The sequence below is a fragment of the Anomalospiza imberbis genome, chromosome 13, assembly GCF_031753505.1.
Source record: "Anomalospiza imberbis isolate Cuckoo-Finch-1a 21T00152 chromosome 13, ASM3175350v1, whole genome shotgun sequence".
NCBI classification, from domain to species: domain Eukaryota; kingdom Metazoa; phylum Chordata; class Aves; order Passeriformes; family Viduidae; genus Anomalospiza; species Anomalospiza imberbis.
Genome location: NC_089693.1, coordinates 2926110 through 2948948, shown reverse-complemented (window position 1 = coordinate 2948948; position 22839 = coordinate 2926110). Strand labels below are relative to the sequence as shown.

Sequence of the window (22839 nt, the reverse complement as noted above, 5' to 3'; positions counted from 1 at the left end):
TGCATCCTGAAGGTTGTCTGCAAGCAGCAATTTAAATGCAGGGTTTCAAACATGATGTTACAAAACTGAAGACCCATTTTAGACAAGATTGAATGAATTGTATTTTGAATGTTGTTTTTTTCTAAACCATGTACAGTCTGCCATAAAAACAAGTGAGAGAGACTACAGCCAGAATACGAGGTGTCAATGGTCAAGCATATCCTCATTAGAGGGTGGCCAAGTGATATTTATTTAAAGTGTTATGCACTATGAATTAAACATTTATTTTGTGTCACCCAGTAAAATATCTGAGCCTCATTTTGGCAGTTGTGCAAATTCTACCTCGACTGCATTGACGACTGACTGTACTTCTTTTGACTTTCATGCAGTCTCTCTTCTCGTTTTAAGAGAAAAACCTAAAAATTAAGAATGCAAAAAATGCAAACATTCATGTATCAGCCCATGGTATGCAAAAGGAGGACGAAAGCAGATCACCACTCACGACATCGTCTCTATTAAGGTCGCAGATGGAATTACAGCCTGATAATTAAAGTTCTGGAACACTTGGCAACCTTATCCTGTAAGAGTGACTCTTCTAAAAGATCTGGGAACATGGACTTTCTGTTCCTGGATCAATGGCTTAAAAAGGGAACATATTAAACATCATTTGGAGATCTGACCATCAGTTCCTTCCCCCACTAAGGAGAGAAAGAGCCTCACAGATTTTGGCTTAGAAACCCCTCAGAGATCCTCCTGCCCAAGGTCGCTAAAGCTAGAGATGACAATCCACAAGAAACTCATGTCAGCCTGCCGTTAATATTTACCCAGTCTGAAAAGTGTTTTGGCATGGTTTTAACAGGATTGCAGGATTTATTCCATTTGAAATGCTCTCTGGACCACATGTCAGAGCAATGCTGCTGTGTGTCACTGTTCCATTGACTCAGCAGTAGAAATGTGCCACTTTCTCTACCTCAGAACAGGCCTGGAGAGCAGAACCAGCCTCTGCTACGTGAGGGACAGCAGTGGCAGATGACAAAACAGTCAATACAAAAACTCTAACAAGAACTGAAATAGGAGCTGTTGACAGCTACTTCCATTCAAAGCAGATTCCAAAATCACGTTCTACAGACCAACATTTACTTCAGTGCCTGGCACAGAAAAGAATGGTCACTACATTCACTGCCCATTGGAGGGTTTATGATAGATAAAGCAGGAGTAACAAGGAAGGAAAGTCACTTAGAAAGTCTAAATTTGACCACTAGGTGTGTGTAGTTACTATCTGACAATATGGAAATAAGCTTCCATATTAATTTAAAGGTGTAAGAAGATCCAAGAGCTGAAAACAAGGACACCACACTATCAAAGTGGCTGAACTTTTGAACAGCTTCACCCAAATGAAAAAAGTGGGCAAGATTATACACTACTGCCCAAATGCTCTGACCTAAAAATCAGACTAAAGCCTATTTAAAAAATTGGATACATTTAAAATAAAGATTCTGGAAGCTGTTGCACAGAGCGTCCTACTTGCTTTACATGTGACCAACCATCCTGTCTGGACCACAACCCCTAAATTATCCATACAGCTCATTACCTTACACAAGTGTCTTTATCTTTCTCCACTTGTCCCTGCCACTCATAGTCCTGTATTAATGAACTTTTATTTCAGAGCTTCAGAAGATTCCACCAGGATCAGGGAAGGTTTGGTGTTAAATGTAGTTCTGGTAGCAAAAGATATGAGCGGAGAAGGCCAAGGGGACATGGGGGCTTTGCTCTGAGAAGTTCTCAGCATCTCCCAGCAGACCAAGTCCCAAGTAAGATACAGACTTTTTTTGAAGAGATCTGGTTTATTATCCATGGTGAAGGTCACTGTAGGTCACCAGAGCTGGTGTCAGGAACAATTCCTATCCCAGGGCAGATGGGAGACTAAATCCTTCCCCCAGAGCCTCTCCTACTGCAGTGTGGGATATGCCTCTCTCCTAGGACCACTTAAGCATCTCTGCCCTAATCAATCATCCCTCTGTGGAGACAACCAGGAATTAACCTCATCCCTCTGGAGCAAAATTGGATTAGGCTGAAATTCCTGAGTTAATACGGACACACCTGGGAGAAACTGAACAGCCCGTGAAGCACGCGAGATCAAACGAGCAAAGTCCAGGGGGGGACACGACCGAGTGCTCTACAAGCTACAGCTCCAAATGCAAGCACTGCCTGCCTTTCCAATCGCTCGTGCTCCAATTTTTGGGCAGGAACAGCGGACTCAGAGCCGCGGTGGATCCGCAGCGCGGCTGCCTCTGCCAGCCACAGCATCCAAATTCCTAACGAGGAACGGCCGGGCGCAGCCGGCTCCGGGCACTGCCGTGTGCTGCACCTCGTGGAAAATCCATTGTCAAGCCCTGTGCTAAGCCAGCCCCCAAACCCTGCCAGGAATCAGCCTCCCCATCAACGTGGACCTGCAGGGACACAAGATTCCTCCTGGCTAGTCCGGCTGCACATTTTATGCCACTCGGGTAATGACACTGGTTTGGAGCAATCCAAGCCTCAGCCCTGAAGGATAAGAACTGGAGAGCAGGAAGTCCAAGTTAAGCTGTGGGCACAAAAAGTGACTTGGGATTAAGCAGCGTTTTGCTTTGCTTAGACTATTACCCTGGGTGGAGCACAGCAGCTGGGCCAGATATCCCTGAAAGGCACTTTGCTGTGCAGGACAGCTGGATCCTCTTGGACTCCGAAAAACTCCTGGTTTGAGTCTAAAAGAGCAGCAGAGAGGGAATGCTGACTCAGATTTTTAGCTTCTTCCCCATGCCCCACCACATCCCAGCAGTGCTAGGAAGGTGCTATGTTCCCACACCCACAGCAAGAGGAAAAGGAACAAATGATTTTTTGGGCTCACTGAGACAGTGAGAAAATGTATCAGTGCAGTGCACCAAAACTCAGCAAATTGTCTTTAAAATGCAGCCTGATTTGTGTCCAGAGGAAACCGGTGTCCTGTACCAATTTCTTCCCCGGTCAGAAGAGCTGCCAGGAGCACACGAGGCCTCAGCTGTGCTGAGATGTGGGGAAGCTCAGCAGACAGCAGGATGAGCCTCCCTAAATGAGAAGCAGCAGGTTCAGAACCAGGGGGAAGGGGAGGGAAGGGATGAGAGAAGGAAGCAGATTACTGGCTGTGGCCAAGGCTATACTCGTTATATAGAAAGGACATGAAAGGCTTTACTTAAAGTGCTAACGTCAGTTCAATGTATTTATAAGGATTCAAACAAGTCCCACCGGGCAGAGCAGCCCGAAGGAGCTTTGTGTTTGTGTAATTTAATGGCTCTTTGTTCACTGAAGTCAAAAAAGCAGCTCTGGATTTGGGAGAGTCCCCAGCCAGGCCCAGCTCCCAGGACTAACAGAGACATCACTGCAGAGAGCACTGAACTCTGGTGGGGCAGCCTGAATTAAAGGGCTGTTGTAAAATAAATCCTCTGATAAGAACAATTAATGTTATCCTAATTATGTCTTTTCCCATACTCGCCACTGTTCCTGCTGGCTGCCACGAAGGCAACTCCTCCTCCTGGGAGAAACTGCAAGTGAGGTGGGGACTTTAAAAGTACACTTTTGCCAATTTCTTTTCAATCCAGCACACTGAATACAAGATATAAAAAAACCACTCTGAGCCTTTTGTTCTGGGCTTTATTTTTATTACTGGCAAACCCATTAAGCTTGAGGTTTTTCTTATTTTATCTTTGCTTTCAGTTTTTTGGGGTAGTTTTTTTTTCTTTTTTGGTAATCAAAATGGCAATAGTTTATTATATGCTCTGAGGTTTCCTGCACACAAAAAGAAAAAAAGGCTGTGCTACTATTCCTGTCTCTAATTCATCCCTTTTGCTTGCTCTGCTGTGGGCAAGACTTCAAATCATAACCAGCAATTTTGTCTGCCTCCTACTTACCAAAAATTACTGCTGCACCCACTGGTGATTCACAGACACACACATTTGGTACCAGGACATCCATCTGAACCAGCAGATGCCTGGCAGCTCTATCTTTTGGTCATTAAAACATGAGAGCAAACCAGCCTAAAAGGTCTCCCTGATAAACTAGTGGAAAACACACATGTGCTTTCAAAGGGGTTTTAGGCTGATTAGTTGGAATAATATTTTCAAGCCAAGGGGATGATACTGCAGCATTAGACATCCTTGAGATAGGTTATCTGAAATGTACCATTCTTTGTCAAAATGGATGTCTACAAAGGCTATAGCTGGTTATTTCTAAGAAAGACAAGGGAAGGGCACCAGTGGATCAGTGGATTTAAACAGAAGTCCAGCTCCAGGCAGCCAGGACGTCCCTCAACCTGTCTAGAAGATCACCCTCCACTAAGGCAGGGCTCAGCATCCCCCTCAAGCACACAGAAGTGCTGCCCATCACCAAGCTCTGTATCTCCACCTTCCACACGGTATCTGCAGAAGAACACTCTCATTTGCATCCCCAGAACAATAGAGAAATTAATGAAGATGACTGCAATTCACAGAGCCTGGTGTCTGCAGCAAGGGAAAGGTCAAACAAATTAAGGCTCTGAATTCTGGGCAGAGATTTCAAGCTGGCTCTCTAACATTTGCACCACAAGGGAATAATTAGAAAACATCCATCAGCTCCATTTCCGTTCACAAGCCCGTTACTGTGAACATGGTGATGAGCTGTCCTCTGCATAGCTAGATCTGCTCTCAGATTATGGGCAATTACTTCTCCTCAAGTATTTCAACTCCCAAACACAAACTCCACTTCCTTCAGCTCCCAGATCTCAGACCCGCCGACCACACACAGCACCCCTCGCAGGAGGAGCTCCAAAAGGAGCTGAGCCCTTGCAGGGAACCACTGCAGCTCCCAGAGACATCAAGGATGGGAAATGATCCCCGCATTAAAGAAAAAAAAAATCTCTAGGTACTATAAAAAACACAAAAAAGATCACAGGAGCTTCACGCTGAACACACAAAGCCCACATCACCTCCCTCCCTGTAGCTGTGAAGTCACATTCAAACGCTCGGTCTCTTTTACAAGGAAGCATCCTGCTGAGCCCAGAGGATGTTTTTGGATCGGGGGACAGGAGAAATGCAGGACGCTGCAGTTGAAAAAGCACATTTTGTGTGAGTTGTTCCATGTGAGAGCTTGCACACCCAGCCGTTTCACTCCCTACAGAGCTGGCACAAACTTATTTTTAACAGACTAAACCAACCTGTCCCCCCCGGGATGCAGACGGCTGCTCAGAAGAGATCTGCTCGTTTGGCTCTGCCTCCCAGCTCCAGGCTTTTTTACCACACAGCTGAGGAGAAGACTGCCAGTTTCTGGAAATCTGGGTAGGGATCCATAAACCTGCGCAATGTCTTCAGCTACGCTGCGAGGAAGATGCCAGGAAAGATTCGATGCAGGAGCCTCAGCAACATGACTGAAAGGAGACAAAATCCCTTGCCAGACATCCTGGTGTGCTGGTTTGGGCTGGGATAGAGTTAGCTTTCTTCCTACTAGCTGGTATGGGGCTGTTTTGGATCGGTGTTGCTAACACAGGGGTGTTTCAGCTATTGAGAAGTGCTTTTAAGAGAGTCAAAGACCACTCTGCTCCTCATCCCACCAGCAAAGGGGCTGGGGGGGCACAGGGTGCTGGGAGGGGACACAGCTGGGACAGCTGACCTCAACTGACCCAAGGGATATTCCAGACCATATGGAGTCATGCTGAGCACACAGAGCTGGGGGAAGAAGGAGGGGATTCTCAGAGCAATGGCATTTGTCTCTCAATTCACTGTTCGGCACGATGGAACCCAGCTTTCCTGGGCATGGCTGAACACCTCCCTGCAATGGGAAGTGGGGAATGCATCCTTTGGTTTGCTTTGTGCGCATCCGTGGCTTTTGCTTTACCTACTGAACTGCCTTTATCTCAACCCTCAAGTTTTCTCACTTTGACTCTTCCCATGCTCCCTCCATCCCAGGGGGGAGTGAGCCAGGGGCTGGATGGGGCTGGGGCTAAACCACAACACCTGGCAAGGAGAAAAGAGGATCTGAAGAGCTGGTTTAATATCAAAGTCTCCTGTGACCCAGGAAAGCTCCCAGAGAGAAATCAAGGGCGAAGAACGAGGAAGAGCTCACACGAAGGATTTTCCCTCCTGTGCCACGGCCATGCAGGCAGTGACAGGACAGGCACCTGCTCACCCCTCAGCTGAGCTCTGCTTTCTGTGGGGTCTCTGTGTCCAACATGAGCTCCCACTGAACCAGCTCCTCCAGTCATGCCCCTTTATTCCCCTATTTGAGCAGCCTGGTCCAGGGGAAGGTGTCCCTGCCCATGGCAGCAGGGTTGGAACTGCACGGTCATTGCAGTCCCCTCCAAACCTTCCCACCCCATGATTCTGGATACTAAACCTGCTTCCCATCTCCTGACAGACACTGGGATCAGCAGCACGGTCCCACCTGCAGCACTGAGCGGCAGACAGGTCCAGACCTACTTGGATGCAGGATTCCCAAGAATGGTCACTTCCACTGCATCACCTCTGTGCTGGAATGGTCACTCCTAAGCCCACTTAACTCACTGCCGGGCCCAGGAAAGCTCACAACTGATGTGCATTTTTTGTGGTAGCATGGCTGCCAATGCCAATATTGCTATCTGGCCATAATCCTTCCTAACCCTGTGGAGATCTCTGGGAGATCAGCATGTTGCAGCAACAAGGTTTAGGGGTTAATAGGTGCTCCATTAAAAGCTTGCCCTTGGAAGCTTTAAAACATGTTTTTTTCTCAAACATTATGACATCCCCCACTATGTCATGCCCTTTCCATGCTATCCATCTGAGCAGCCAGCTGCAGCTCTGCCCTTGTCCCACTTTCCCAGTTTGCACTTGTGTCCCTTTTCCCCCAGTTTTTCTTTTCAATTTAATTTAAAATGTTGGTAAGTGCTGGGTTAGCTGAAGCTCCATTACCTAGAAGTGGCACCAAAAGAAAAAAAACCCAGACTTTTCTGGTTTTGGAAATAAAAATGCTTTGGCTGCCAAAGAAAAGAAAGAGTTACACCCATGTAAAGCTTTCACTTAGGGAGAATTAATACAGCCAACTGTTTTTGGATGGACTGCTGGCTAGCTACAGTATAAAAAACAAAGAAAGAAATAAGCAAAAAGAGTCCCAAGCCCTGTCCTCTCCCATTAGACTCACTCCAGCTTCCAGCTTCTCCTGGGTTCCTGTTCAGAGGGAAATCCTCCATCACCTCTGTCTAGACTACTCACCTGAGTGAGTTTTTACTGGAAGAAGTGCAGAGATGCAGCTTCCAGAACCATAAACCTTTCAAACCACACATGCTAGAACACAGCTGCAAGCTGTATTTCACAGGCTTGCCATGTTTTACATACGTGTCTCTACCATCACCCTAGTGACATTCCCTGCTACGTCACTGCCTCGCTGACCACCAATTCAAACATCTCCATCCTCAAAATGCTTCACAAAATGCCCCTTTAAAACAGAAGCTGCATGTGCAATTCCTAGCATGACTTATTCTGCATACTATAGGATTCTGGCTTGATTCCTGTCACCTCCCACAGAGCCAGTTAAGCTAAAGCTCTGTCCAGAAGGACACGTAATCTTAAATGGAACACTGCTGAACACACAGCCATACTGCCACAGCTGAGCTCCCAGCCGGGGTAATTAGAGATTTTATTCCTCTATTGTCCAACTGCTGACTTCATTACAGACTCTGTGAAATTCTCTCATTTGAATTCCCTGATACTCATTAGCAATAATTAAGCAGGGCTGATGCAGGAGACAGAAATAAGAGGTTAAGGAGAAGGGAGTGACTTTTCTTTTCTGTTTGTAGCAAGTCCAGTGCTAGGTGGCTGATTTAATCACTCACTTCACAAACCCTGCAGCACTGACATCCCTCAGCCCAGCACTGCAAAGGCTCTCACTGCTGCTCTCACATCCTTCTGGGCTTTCTGCTGCCTGGCTGCTCCTCAGAAACACAGCGAAGGGATTTTAACAGGAACTAGATCAGCCACTCAAGCCCTTATTCTGGACAAAGTGGTAAGATAAAGAGGATTCTCTGCATGGACATAACTCTCACCAGCAACATGAGCTGATGGAAACACATTAAAATGCACCATGTGCAATTAAAAGCATGCTGACTTGAATTTTTCCACTTAAAAATAATAAAAAATTCAGCTCCTTGGTACATACCCTCCCCTTCCTCCCTGATTTGCAAGTTTCAAATTCTGAATAATCATTATTCTGAATAATTTGCCCACAGGCACAACCCTGAGAAGACTCCTTACAAACTAGGACATCTCAAACCCTATTCAAAATTCCCAAGTGCTGCTCCAACTTGCTTATCAAATGTCTGATTCCGGCGGCGGTGGAGACAATCAGTCTGTGCACCGGGGGCTCAAATATCGCACACTCTTGCTCAATTTTGTCCTGGGATTTTTGTTTTTCTAATTTTTTTTTTCTGGTTTCCTCTAAAAAAAAAGAAAAAGAGAAAAAAAAAAAAAAAAAAAAAAGCCAGCAGCTGTTCCAGCAGACAGCTCCCGGATTTCCCTGGATGTGCGTCAGTGGGATGATGCTACTCCTCAATCTGGCGGCCATCCTTCAGACAGAAGGAAGGAAGACCGTGGTCATATCTAAGCTACTGAAAATCTTGGACATCATCAGCAAAGTAAGCCAGGCAGACAGCTTTCCACGCTTGCACTTTCTAAAAATGAATCATAAAAAGCCACGACAGTGGATAGGACAGTTTAAGCCAACCAGTCAAAAATAAGCCAAAGCAGAACAGCACTGCCAACGTTGCTCCACTGTGTTATTTCACATTCAGGAAGGTCTTACAAGCATTTGCAGAGCCTTAAATTAAGCCATCAGCACCAGACTGGACAGCATGTGGACATTCACCACCACCGCTCAGTGAAGCAGCGTGGCGAGCCTCCAAGCTCTGCCTTCCTACAGTCAAAGTGCCTCTGAAGAGAGTATTTTCAAGCACAACTTCACCTTTAATTAATGCAAGATGTACACTAACTCTGCATCCTCTTACTTTCCCAGAAATACTCAGTTTAAAGAGAGCTTATCAGTCTCACATTGGAAACCCAAGACACGGCCGGGAGTCCAAGATGACACGGCCCCGGCCACAGCAAGCGAGGGAAATGTGACAAAAGAGATTTACACATCTTTGCTGGAAAATCTCAAGAGAAGCAGTATCTGTTCTGGGCCCACTGCTTCCCACAGAGTATGACAGAATCACACTGAGTCAATGTAAATTTGTCATATCCTGTGAGGGAAGAGTTTACCCCACAAGCCAGAAGGGGAGAAGGAGCTGTCAGTCTATCTTAATGAGGTGCAGCTGATCCCTGAAAGCAGCCAGAGCCCAGATATCTTGACATCAGCTGATAAACCCTAAATGAAACTATTTTGCCTCAAGCAATATTGTGACAGGGCAAAACCACATCCTTAGCAGACGCTTTCTTGACCACGTGCATTGCTGTGTGCTGAGAAATGTTCCTGGGAGTCAACCTAAAAACCTGACACACACAGGAGACTTTGCCCAGTAGCAGCACGGAGGGTAGAACTGAGGATCACTCATGAGGCAGGAATTCTTGCCAGGACTGCAATGGACTGTCTATGCTGCATGTGACAACAAGATCTGCTTCACTTCCTCACCACCTCCTGCCTAAAAATTCCAACACAGACAACAACATCCTAAAGCTGTCCCCACTGCAGACGAGCCCAGAAAATGTGTCTTGCTTCAGCCGCTTACACAATGGCTCCTGAGTGACATTCTTCCAGATCAGAATGAGAAGATCCACCCTACCCAACCCCAAAAGGCTCACCACAATTCAGCCTTTAACAAAATGCAACGTTAGCCCACCACAACCCGAGTCACATTAAGGAGGTGCAAGTGGCCAAACCCAACGCCGGCGTTGTGGGCGACTTGGCCTCACAGTGACAACCCAGATGTTCCCTGTCCGTGCCTCCCTCCCACCTCCTCACGGCATTAGTCACTCAGAAGACATCAGAACAAAGCCACATTCAGGCTTGCCAGATCAGGTTTTGTTTGCTTCCAGACCACAGTGGTAGACAGCTGTTGCACATTCTGCCCCTGAGGTCTGAGCAAGCTCCTCACTGGATTAATGAAGCTCTGATCACAAAGGACCTCTGAAGGCTCCTGATGGAAGTGGGGCTACTGGCACAGGCTTGAACCCCATGAGCTTCATGATGTGGCCCAAACTCACAAAGAGTTTGGTTCCATTACGTTCATATCTGCCCCTCAAAGAGTTGCAGGTGGCCCCTAGATGACTCTGCAGCTCCTTCACCAGAGAAAGCAAGGCCAGCTCCCTCACCTTGTCCTTGGAGGGCTCCTGTGGCTCATGGCTCTCTGGCCATCTTCTGCTAAACCCTCTGCAGTTTCTCCATGACCTTTTGGAGCAGAGGGGATACTATTTCAGATGTATCTCACCAGTATCAAACATAGGTGGTATGAAATTCCCTCATCCTGCTGGCCAGGCTTCCAACATTACACACACACACATTAAATCCCTAGCGGTATCTGTGACACCAGATTGAAGCATTTCTCCTGTCATCTGCTTTCCTTATTTAAGAAGTGATAGATATGCACACAGATAAATGCAAAAAAAATCTGGGTAACAGCATTTTCCTGCCTTGAAGGTGTAGATGATGTTAAGTTTATTGGTGGGCAGCCACTAAAGATGCAAAAGCAACATGACAATACTAGCAAATGCCTTGCCCTGAACCAGTGCTGTTTCTTGCTTAAAACTAACTGTAAGGGTATTAAATATATTTAAAGCCTAAGGGTTATAAACAGTTCCGTTTGGAACATTTTTACTTTTAGACTCTATACGTATTGGTATTTATGTAATCAGAGAAAAAGCAGGGCAGTTTAATCCATAATGGCTTTTTTTTCTCCCTATAAATAGGCATTTAATCAACAGAAGACAAAGCATGGCATCCTGGAAAACCACTGAAATGATCAGATTTGGCAAACAAAGCCCTGGTCTTCCTTATTTTCTGCATTAATTTAGGAAAAGAGCTGGACTTCTTTCAGAACAGTTGTTCACCTTAAGGGGAATGTAAAGATCTGCTGTTCCACCTCCCATCTGCTTTCTATGGTTCTTCACACCCAGGAGCACAGCCAGGACCAGGCACCACCTCAGCCCCTTTGCTCTCATGGGCTAGTTCAGCTGCTGGGAAAGGTGAAACTAAACAAAACTAAAACAAGGGAGGGGTGGGGGGGTTGGATTTTCCTTTTAAATGGTTAATAATTCATGTGTCAAGAGAAGCTGTGTGGGGGAGGAAGCAGAGTCAAAATTATTGCATCCATTACCAGGATGGTTCAGCTTCATCCCACACCTTTCAGCTGACATCCTACAAGCCCAGAGGTAGTCATGGATCAGCCCTTCCAAAACAGCTGGAGAGGAAGGATGAAGAAGGGATGGAGGCGAGGGGCACACCTCTCCACCTCCTCCAAGCAGAGATGCCACTCTGTTCTTCCCGGCAGCCTCTCCTACGCTCTCAGACGGGCTCAGCTCCAGGCAGGCTGTGCTGGGAGCTGCAGGTCTGCAGCCCTGGCCCCTGGCACCCACCCTGCCTTCCAGGGAGGGGACTCTGCTGGGAATGATTGAGCACTGAAGGCAAAATCCCAGTGCCAGCCCAGCACAGGGCAGCGAGTGTGCTGCTCCAGAGTGTGTCCCAAAGGGATGTGTTTTCACTTCCAGCTCACCCCAGGGCCAGCAGGATGTCATGCTGAGGGCTCCTATGCACCAGGTCCACGTCTCCATGCAAGTGCTTTGTTCTCATTTATGACTCCTTGAACCAACAGTTGTTTAAAGTTCTTTTTACCCCTTCTTTTTCTTATAAAAGGAAGATGCTGACAGTGCAAGTGGCCACCCAGGATTTTAAAGCACTGCGGGAGGCCAAAAAGGAAAGTCACCCATCAAGCTGTTTGCTATCTTGATGTCTTCTTACAAGAAAGGCAGTTCCCACAATCAGCCCTATTTACTGCAGGCTGTAATTTTGCCTGGATGGCAGGATGACCTCCTGGATACTGCTCTAGTTGCATATGAATGCATTTGAGGCAACAGTTAAAATTAATGAAGGCAGGTTTGGGGACTCTCCCCGGCAAACATTCAGTGTTCTTGTGCTGACATGGATGAGATGTGTCAGTGCAGAACACAAAAATGCCCGATGGGGAAAAATTGTGTGTTATGGAGCTAAAAGAATGGCAGACCTGTAACTTTTAAGGCCTCAGCCTCCACCTCAAGACCACAAACCCCCAGAACAAGAGCAGTTTTACTTGGCATAAGTAGGGATGACTGAGCAAGGACAAGGAAGGCAAAGGTTTCAATCTCTTCTGAAAATCTCTGTCCTAGTAAGCCAATGGCAGGGAACATATGGCTCTCAGCCATATTATTTGTTCTGGTTTATTATGCATAGCACAATACAGACAGTAACAAGTGCATATCAAAATGTGGCCTGATAAAAGTGCTGAAAACATTTACTGGGCCAGTAGCAATGAAAAGGTTCCCTACCCTTGTATTACACAGATAGAGGTTTACCACACACAACCCCAGCTTGAATGCATTGCCCAATTTGCAGCCAACAGCCCCAAGTCTGAAATGTTTTATGAGCAAGCAGCTTGGACTCCTTCTCTGATACACGTGAGCAATTGCAACTGGAGTTGCACTGGCAGATCCAACAGGCAACCACCAGTTGCACAAGGATTGCAAAAGGGCTGCGTTTTCCACTGGTTTACCCAACGGCCAACGCCAGCCCAAAAGCCATTGCAGAAGCTTCAGCGAGTGCAACAGAATGAATCAGGCCAGCGGGGATCTCGAGAGATCATCAAGTCCTACTCTGCTCAGAGGAGGGCAGCTGACATGGGTTGGTGACTCAGGACCCTGCTCAGCTGGGTGCGACTGTCCCCAAGGATGGGGATTCCACAGCCTCTCTGGATACCTGGCTGCCATGACTGACCACCCTTGCAGTAACAAACTTCTATCCTGTGTTTAATGTAATTCCCTGAATCCCAGTTTGGACCCACTGCCTCTGCCCCAGCCCCTGAGGACCACCGAGAAGAGGCTGGATCCATCTTCTTCACCACTCTACCAGGTATTATATGTGCTGACGAGATTCCCCTGAGCCTCCTTACTCCAGGCTGAGCACACACCTCAGACCTTCCAGTCCCCTCACACCCTTCTCAAGGGGTGTCACTGGACTCCAGTATGGCTATGTCTCTCTTGTCCTGGGGAGCCCAGCTCTGGAGCCAGCGCTCCAGGTGTGCCTCAGCAGGGCTGAGCAGAGAGAAAGGTCACCTCCCTCAGAGCTGCTGGCAACGCTCTGCCCAAGGCATCCCAGGATGCTGCTCCCCATCTCTGCCAGGACACGGTGCCATCTCACATGGAACTCTTTGCCCACCAGGACCCCACATCCCTGTCCGCAGTGCTGCCGCCAGCCAGTCAGTCAGGGCCCTACGACCTGTGTGAACCCAGTAAAGCTACAAAACTTCTTTCACATCAATTCCCCCCACCCCAGCCCATATTTGCACTCCCTCAGCCAGAAAATCCACACGCAAGCAGCTGACTCACGCAGCCCGTGGCAAACCCCCAAGTCTGCCCAGAGCCTCACCCATTTGCATTGAGCTGTCACAAAATGCCACCAGTGTGACACCTGAAAGGTCCTTTCCTTGGGGTAGGAAAAGTACAAAGTTCAGATCAGATATGGATCAAAAACTCAGCCTAGCGTTGTAATTGGCGTAATTAAATGTGCTTTGAACCACTGAAGGAAGAGCACAGGAGGAAATAACACTGTGAAACAACATGTAATGACAGTGTTAGCACAGCAATTACTGTTTGCAGGCTTAAAAGGCAACTGGAAGGTAACAAAGAGAGGGCCAGTCAAATCAAAGCTTGAGACAGCACATTAAAAAAACCCTCAAACAGCATTAAAATTGTCTCACTTCAAATTTGCATTCTGTCTCCTGGAGATGATTACAACCTTTTGATCTCTGCAAGCAAGACAAATTATATTACTGTGATTAAAAATTCCAGTCCTTCTGTTGCCCCAGTAAGTAGGACACACACAGGGCACAGCACCGTGCTGGCCCCTGTGACAAAGGTGCCAGAGATGCAGAGGACAGCACAGCAGCATTTCTTTCCTGAGACATCTCAGTTCCTGGGCACAAAAGAGTTAAAATCATAAGCTGCCATCACTTTAAGGATGCTCAGCTCCTTCACCCAGAGTGCAGAGCACCAGCTGACCAGTACAGCCAAGCCAAAAGCTGCTCTCCCAGAGGTGAAATTGAATTGCGCACACCCCTTATCTGATTTCTTGCTGCACGTGTACACAAAATTAAAAAAGGGGAGGAGGGAAATCCAGTTAATTTTACCCAAACCTAATTGTGAAGGGAAGCCAAACAAACTACCATAGCTCTCCTTTTCCTTTCCATAAAAGCTGCCTCTGTCAAAGCCTTAACATCTTGTAAGTGCACGCCAGCAAATCCATTTAAAGCTCAAACACTGAATTTTATTCTTCTGTGACCGCACAGCAGAAGAGATCATTCCTCCTTTGTCGTGCTGGAATGATTTGGGCTGAAAACTGGCAAGAACCAAATTTTAAAGCTGGGTCACTCCTTCCTCCCTCCTTTTCATCGTGGTAGGGTCTCAGTAGCAATCTTCAGTCTGAGTCAAAGGGGATTAGGGAGAGGTTCAGGAGCAGCACAGTGAGAAAACTAGAAGTGTTACCTTTAGTAATTACCAAAGGATGACTTTCATGATGTTACCATAGGAATTAATCCTTATATTAATATTTAAAGCATGAACAAAGCAAGGGCTCTGGAAGACACGATGAGGGGAAAGCAGCAATTTGCCCTTGCAATGCACTAATTCTAATTTGAGGAAAAGAAAAAAAAAAAGTAAGCTTGAGACACCTAAGGAAATTGTGATGTCTGGGTGAGAGGGTGAGCTCAAAACCAGAACCACTTCCTTCCCCATGACATCTTCTCAGGCGAGTAGCCAAACCTACCTAGATTTCACAAGCGTCCAGAACTGAACTCCTTTCTTTACAGCTTCTTGGATATACACACCAGCAACACAACAAAACATGGTTTTCTTAACCAAACCATGCAAACTACGAGGCAATGAGGCAGGAAGAAAAGATTTCTTTCCAAATTCTGCAGCGTTGCTCTTAGTGATGGCAAAGTGCAGCACCACGGACGTGAAAAAGGAGGATGGTGTCAGACCAGATCTTAAAAATATTTTTAAAATATCAGACATCCCCTGCAGATCATGCTTGACAGCAAGCCTGAGCAGCACCTCTTGAAGCAAAAGCTGGGCAAACCTCAAGCAGCCCCAAAAATGATGGGATATTGGGAAGGAATTGTTCCCTATGAGGGTGGGGAGGTCCTGGCACAGGGTGCCCAGAGCAGCTGTGGCTGCCCCTGGATCCCTGGCAGTGCCCAAGGCCAGGCTGGATGGGGACTGGAGCAGCCTGGGACAGCGGAATGTGTCCCTGCCATGGCAGGGGATGGAATGAGATGAGCTTTAAAGTCCTTTCCAGTTCAACCCAGTCCATGATTCTACGACTGCTTTCAATAGAAACAGAAAATAAAGAAGAGAAAATAGAAAAAATAGAACAAAATCCTGTGTAAGTGCTGTGACATGGCAAATATAATAAAAACACAGGTCATGTAAGAGGTACAGAGAACAGGAAAGTGAGGGTCTGGAGTAGGTCTCTCTTTAAAAACTCATTATTTCAAGAAAGCCTGCAGATTTCAACACCACTCCATGCAGGAACTGTGATCTTCAGTCTCCTTTTCCCTGCCAATTTTCCTCAGTCTTTTGTGTTGTTTTTATAAAAAAAAACCCACTGTGCACCAAATGCTGCATTTCTAAACATTACATTCCCTGCTCTACCGGTCTGTTACAAGGCTTCTTCTAGATTCATTCTCAAACCATTTTAAACATTTGGAATATCTCCCATGTGGGGGAAGAGCACAGAGCTCCTGGTCTCCGCACAGACAGCTCAGAAGTGGAAAAATCCTATTAGCAGCCATTTGGATATTAAAGACCAGGCCAGGGAGCAGAAGACCTTATTCCCTTCAATTTACAACAGAAGGTGAATGTCTCATTTTTCCTGGCATGTTTGAAACAATCTGAATCCTGGAGTTGTATGGTGGCTTTGAGATGTGAAAGCAGCTTGCTCAAGGAAAGAAATAGGATTTTTAGCTCTTATGGAGGAAAGTGCATGTAAATCAGTTGCTGTGGTAAAGTGAATAATCAAATTCTTCAAGGCCTCATGGCTGCAGAATACTGCAAACAAGTTTGGGGGAGCATGCATGGAAAGGACAGGAAGAGTAATAGCTAATAAGAGAGTTCTCCAGTTCCAATTTCCTAAAGCTGATGTCCTGAGTACATCTATGACAGCAAAAATAACAAGTCTCTTTTTTTTTTTCTCTCCCCTTTCTCTGTTAGCAACAGCTATAAATGTCATCAACAGTACCAGCAGGAAACCTCCACAGAGGGTAGGATGTGAAGAAATAAGATGCTTGCTAGTTTTAGAAACCATTAAATTTGCCATTTCCACTGAACTCCTACAGTCACTCCTTCCTTCAAAGTTCAGGGACTCAAAAAATAAAAAAGCCATCCAGGCAGAAAGAAAAACTGCCTCTGTAGCAGGGAACTGCCACCAGGCTCCCGTGGTGACACCCCAGCCCCACGGCATCACAACTGGACACTGCAGGCAGCAGGAGAGGTCAAATTGCTCTGGGTCAAGAGGTTCAGAAAGTGAAGACTAAGTCCTCTGTTCTCCTCCAAAAGACACAAGATGATTTCAGAGGAAAGACTGCACACTCCAAAGGGCCTTGTTCTCATGTTCCCATGAAAAATCTCCCAGCTCTTAGATGCCAAAGAGGAAGGAGCACCTTTTGGAGAGCTGTGATTTCCTACCTTCAGAAAGATACACTGAATTCAGTCTACCAACTCCTATTTTCCTCAGAGATCCTGGCTAAGTTTATAAACCCTACATATTTAACTTGCAAGCTTGTGTGGAATGGGAAGACAATGGGACAGAGACCAACAGAAATGTTAACTGCCAATTTTAAGAGTGCTCCTTTAAGGTTTGGGGGCTGAACAAATCAACTGAGTACTGAAGAATTACAATCAAACCCAACTCTTGCAAAAATGTCATTTCAAGGACAAACCTACTGCTGGAAGCCTCTAAAGAAGCCTGGATGAGCAGCACGAGATAAATCAGATGCCTTCAGCTTCTTCAAACACTGCAACTTGCTGCAGTCATGGGGTGTTTTTGCCTTATGGTGGGACAGCAACACTCAGGCTGACTTGAAATGCCTCGGCTCAGCTCCCAGGTACAGCTTTACTCCAAGAAGAAAGTGTTTTTCTCACACCTTCCCACTCAGGCCCTGCTTTCACACCGCCCTGCACTGCAGACACCCACAGGAACCATTATCTGTGAGCCTGGAACTACCCACTTTAAGAAAAAAAAAGTGAGATCTGTCAATGGGCTGCCAAGGACCCAAAATAATTTCAAAATGCAGTAATGTCAGCAATGCCACTGAAAAGCAGAACACTGAGTGCTTGAAAAGCCAGATCTTCACAAGCACCGGGTAGCCTGACCCTAGCTAATACAGGTCTTCATTCAGCAGGTTAAAAAAAATGTAATTTAAAGAAAAAAAGGCAGCTGAGCTGCCTCATGCACCACGGATTCTGGTACACTGTCACTTTGACAAAGATTGCTTGTTAATACCAAAAAGGAGTGCAGCAGGAGCAAGAACAGCTCCTCACAGTGCCTTTAATTCTCCTGCAGCACAGTTTTGGAAGGGAACAAACCCAGGGCTGCACCAACCTTTCCACGTTCCTCTTTGCCTGAGTGCGGTGGGTATGACCAGATGCTTTTTGTTTTAAAGGTCAGAATCTGAAACAGGAACGTGGATGGTTCCATGATCCTTAAAGCAGCAAGAACTTCTAGGTTCACTTGCAGAAAGTATTTGACAAACAGTGATCAAAAGTAAGTTTTCCCAGGTAACACTAAAAACCCAATAGCCCAGAACGTGAACATTTCACATTTTGAAGGAGAGGATGGTCACCCCAGCACAGCACAGCCCTTCACCCCACAGACAGCAGAGCCACAGCAGCCCCAGCCCTTTTCAGTCTGTCCCTGGGGCTGTTTTATTGAGCTGTTTGTTCTGGAGCAATTATTGAGTCTGCTCATCAGGGCACAGCCCCTTGTGAAGAAAGAGAATAACTGTGGCTATGGAGGATCAGGAGCTGCTGGCTACGGGTACATCTCAGTGCTTCCCAAAGACAGGAATGTGCAGTTTCTCGTGGAAAAGAAAGAGTTTGATGGGTTGATTTGACAACAGCACTAAATAAAGCAAAGACTGCTGCAGAAATGCATAATGAGAGCTGCAGGTAAATGAGGTTATGATGCAGCAGAGGCTCCAGGAACCAAGAAGTCTGGCTGGATTAGCAGGAAGAAAAGCAAAGCAAACATCTGCTGCAGGACTAGTGTTTAAATAGACACTAGCTAGACTTCAAAATGAGAAGTTTTCAATAACTGAAACATTAAAGGCCTCTGTACTGTCCATACTACTTTACCACCCACTTAAAAAAAAGTTGGACAGCATTCCCAAAAATCCATCTTCATGATTTAAAGGCCGTTCAGGAGTGTTATGGAAACCTGCCTAATTCGTCCAGACAGTTCTGACAAATCCAAACCAATGTGTTTAAATGTTTAGCGAGGAAACATTTTTCAGGAGATGTAATACCTTTTATTAGACCAGCAGATACAAACAAGGAGCCCGAGGGGCTGGGAAAGCAAAGAGACTGACAAGCTTTCAACATCTAAGTCTTCTTTTCCAGTCTGAAGATGGGCTGTTGGCCTGAAAACCTTTCTGCTCAGACGAAATAGTATTAGAAAAAATTAGAAAATTTGGTCCTCCTCTAAATTCCCTTCACTTGTGCATTTAAACTGTCAAGGCTTCACCACTAAATCGTTAAATGATGAATGTACCTTTGGACTGCGTGCTTGAACACAGCAAAAGGATTGCAAATCCTTTCTTTAAACAACGAGAAAACCTAAATCCATGCATGGAAAGTGCACAGTGTCATCCCTTGCCAACCTTTGCTTCCCTGCCCCACAATGTAATGGCAGCCTAATGTCCTTCACCAGCACATCCTGGACCAGGAATGTCACAAGGCTCAAGCTGTCAATGTGCTGCTCTTCCCAGCCCAGCAGCCAGGGAACACCAGGAGGATGCCTATTCCTCCAGACTTTAAAGGCTTTATTGGGAGTGATATGACTTTTTAAATTTTTTAATGGCTTTATTACACTTTTTAATTAATCATTTTAATTAACGATAAGCAGCCGCGTTAAAGTCTTAAATCACTTTTAGCCAGCATTTAGCAAATTGTGTCATTAAGTCATAAGCTGCTATTGGGGGAACACAGCTTGGGAAAATTACTGAAATTTTAAATTTTGATAAGCTAACTCCGATATGATTCAATTAGCAAAGCCTAGGAGAAGACATTTTACAGCAACCAGAAGATAAAGAAGATAATGACAAAGACTCAGTATGTCTTGTCTCAGTCTGTCCATACCAAAAAAAAAGATACTAAAAGGACTAAAATTATGGACTAATTAATATAAACATAGCAATAAATCAATAACCAATAAAGATTGGAATACTAATTAATGAAAGAGAATTATGTAATTCAGAAAGAATGAACAATAATTTCTTTGTTTGCTAATGAAGTATAAATAGGTGAAAAAGTTTCGTATCCATGTCTGTGTAGAGGCCAGAATTTTGTCAGCCATTCACACACCTCCTGGCCAAGAATAAAGCAGTGCCTTACTTGCCAACATTAAAAGACAATGTTAGAGGGTTTTATTTATCCTTGCAATTTTGAGGGATTTTGGTAACAGCTTCACAGGAAAAGTCATTTTTCTGTCGCCTCGTAGCAAGGTTGGGATGGAGGAAGCAGTGCTTACAAAGGCTGTCACCACGCACATGACACACTGGAAATGCTGCCATCCCTAAGAGCATGGAAGAGGGAATGCACAAAAAGCCACCCTGGAGCCGTGCTGGGAGAAACACGACCTCAGTGGAACGTGCCTTTGGAATTCCTGCCTGCCCCTGTGGACTGCAGGACCACGAGGGGTGGCTCCAGGATGGGAACATCCCAGCTTCCCCTCTGGCCTTCTGAACGAGTCATTCTGTACATATTGCACAGCCTTTTAAGTTGTCTGACACCGGGGACATTTGGAATGATGTCACCTAACCACCACCAAGGACAGCCAGGGGCTCTTCCATGAGTTGCACCAAGGATGTTGGTGGATATGAGAAGGATCTTCACCTGAGGTCACGTTTAATACAGCCAGAGAACCCCAGACTGGTTTGGGTTGGGAGGGACCCTTAAGATCATCCCATCCCACCCCCTGCCATGGGCAGGGACACCTTCCACTACCCCAGGTTGCTCCAAGCCCTGTGCAACCTGGCCTTTGACACTTCCAGGGATGGGGCAGCCACAGCTTCTCTGGGCACCAGAGCCTCACCACCCTCACGGTAACAAATTTCTTTTGAACATCTAACTTAACTCTGCCCTCCTCCAGCTTAAAGTCATTCCCCCATGTCCTAGCCACAACTCCCTCTCCAGCCTTCCTGCAGTCCCCTTTAGGAACTGGAAGGCTTCTAAAAGGTGCCACCAGATGTGTCTCTTCCATGGTTTGATAAATTCTGGGACAGTTTCGCATTATAGACAGCACCACCAAAGACAGGCAGGAATACAGATACACCCTGATGGCCTATTACTCCCAGAATTTGGCCACCCTACCCAAAAAAAAAAAAAAAAAAGCAAATGCTGCTGCTGCCAGAGGATCCTCTCCAACAGTGAGGCACGGCTGGACAGCTCAAGCTGCAAGAAAACATCAGCACTGTGACAACTGGCTCCTCGCTTTCCTTGCTGAAGGAGCAGAGACCACAGTGAGGGACAGGGAAGGAAAAGCCAGAGCTGTGCCCATCCCTGTGTCTCGCCTCACACCCATGCAGTTCTCAGAAGGGTTTGATGTCCCTGCCAAGCAGCTGGCTGTGATTCCAAGGAGACCTGGAGAGGCTGCCCGGCGTTGGGCGGTGGTTGGGCACTCAGCCTGTGCCCAAAGGCCAGCCCGGAGCACAGAGCTCAGTCCAGCCCTGCAAAAGGCAAAGCTGCAGCTCTGAGAGCACCTCTGAGGCTCCTCTCACTGCACTCAGCCTGCAGCAGGGGCTGGGGCAGCGCTGCGAGGAGCCCTTCCAGCAGCACTGAAACCTGTGCCAGGTGAAGACCATCTGCAGGGAGACTCAGCACTGTCAAACGCCTGCAAGACAGGCATGAATTAAAGAGGTATTTTAAACATCAGCTGCTTCCATCCCTCCCTGAAAACCAAGACCAAAACCAAGACCAAATAGGAGGACTTACAGGCTAACAGTACCTTAAATAAGTAAGGTCAATTTTGCATGTGACTTGCATTTTAATACTGTATTAAATTATATATATTTTTCACTGCACCCCTTAGTAAAAAAAGCCTTAAATAGATGCCTGAGGCCTTTTGGGCTGTTATTAACAGCAGAGACAAGAGAGTTCGAAACACACACCCTGCAGGGATCTCTGTGCACGTATCCAATTACGAACATTTCTGTTTCCAGAGTCTCCTCCTGATAACTGTCTGGAATAAACTGGAATTTCTTCAGCACGCAGAACTTCTGGGATGAATTTAAATGAGCGTCTTCAGCATTTTAGGAACAATCCCTTACAAAGAGGCAAACTAAAAGACAAGATTCATTGTCCAAAATAGGCTCTAGGTAAGGTTTTGTCATAAAATTCCTGCATGACTTATGGGAAATGTCCATTCCATGGAATGGAAATTGGAAATGGAAACTGGACAGGTACAAGAAACTGCTTTCCCATGCATTTAATAAGCCAGATGACAGCCTGTTTAAGTGGTATTACAGATTGGGCAGAGCTGCCTCTAACCAAGCACAATGTCCCTGCCCTAGGAGATTTGGGGAGAAGTCAGAAATGCCCACTGCCAAAAAGAAAAGCTCTATTTTATTGTCGTGGAGGCAGGACCTGACACCACGTGCAAGAGTCAGTAAAGGGTGAAATAAAACTAATTTTAAAAAAATTAAAAGGAAAGGAAAACAGAAAAATAACTTGTCAGAAGAGATACTTTATTACCATAGAACCTGAGCCAACTGTACAAGAAGGCTTTGCAGCAAGCAAACAGCTCTGCCAGACAGCTGTGAGAACTTCACACTCAACAGACAACCAAGCTCGGCTCTAATCACCACCTCCAGCGCTACTCCAAGAAAGATTTGCTCAAAATCTGCAAGTTAAAGACAATTCTGTTTATAATTTATAGTCTTGGGATGGCCAAAGCACTCTCTTACCCCAGAGGAGAAGCCATGAGGCTTGGTAACAACACCAAAAGAAAAAAGCAGCCAAGAAAACGCAAACAACAACAAAATCCAACAAAAAACCCAACCTCTCTCTGACCTCTAAACTTAACAAGCCAAAAGCGAGGTGACACGCAGCAGGCAAGTCCAGGCAGAGCAGAGAGAGTACAAGGCAAAAGGTGAGGCACAAACATGTCCACCTGGAAGGGACACACAGAGGAAACGGGGCTACAGACTGACAAAAACCAGATGAAATCAACCCAAGGAAATACACATCCTTCCATCACACCTTATCCTCTAACGTGGTGGGCTTGCAGACGCAATCTGTAAAGCACAGACCCTTCCAAAATACGGAGTCCAGGCAGGGAATAAGTGATTCCCTTAAGCTTGACCCTACAGAGACTCAGCATCAGGCTTTGCTC

General features: G+C 46.1%; 1 protein-coding gene and 1 long non-coding RNA gene across 2 annotated transcripts in view; one reads left to right on the top strand and one right to left on the bottom strand.

The window, feature by feature from the left end:
* The window catches only part of CHSY1 (chondroitin sulfate synthase 1), a 75369-nt gene that overhangs the window by 18738 nt on the left and 33792 nt on the right, over positions 1–22839 (bottom strand). The gene's annotated exons all lie outside the window — the stretch shown is intronic.
* On the top strand, positions 12586–16558 carry LOC137481723 (uncharacterized). Its single transcript, XR_011003618.1, has 2 exons — positions 12586–13083; positions 16443–16558. It is a non-coding gene; the product is annotated as an uncharacterized lncRNA (long non-coding RNA).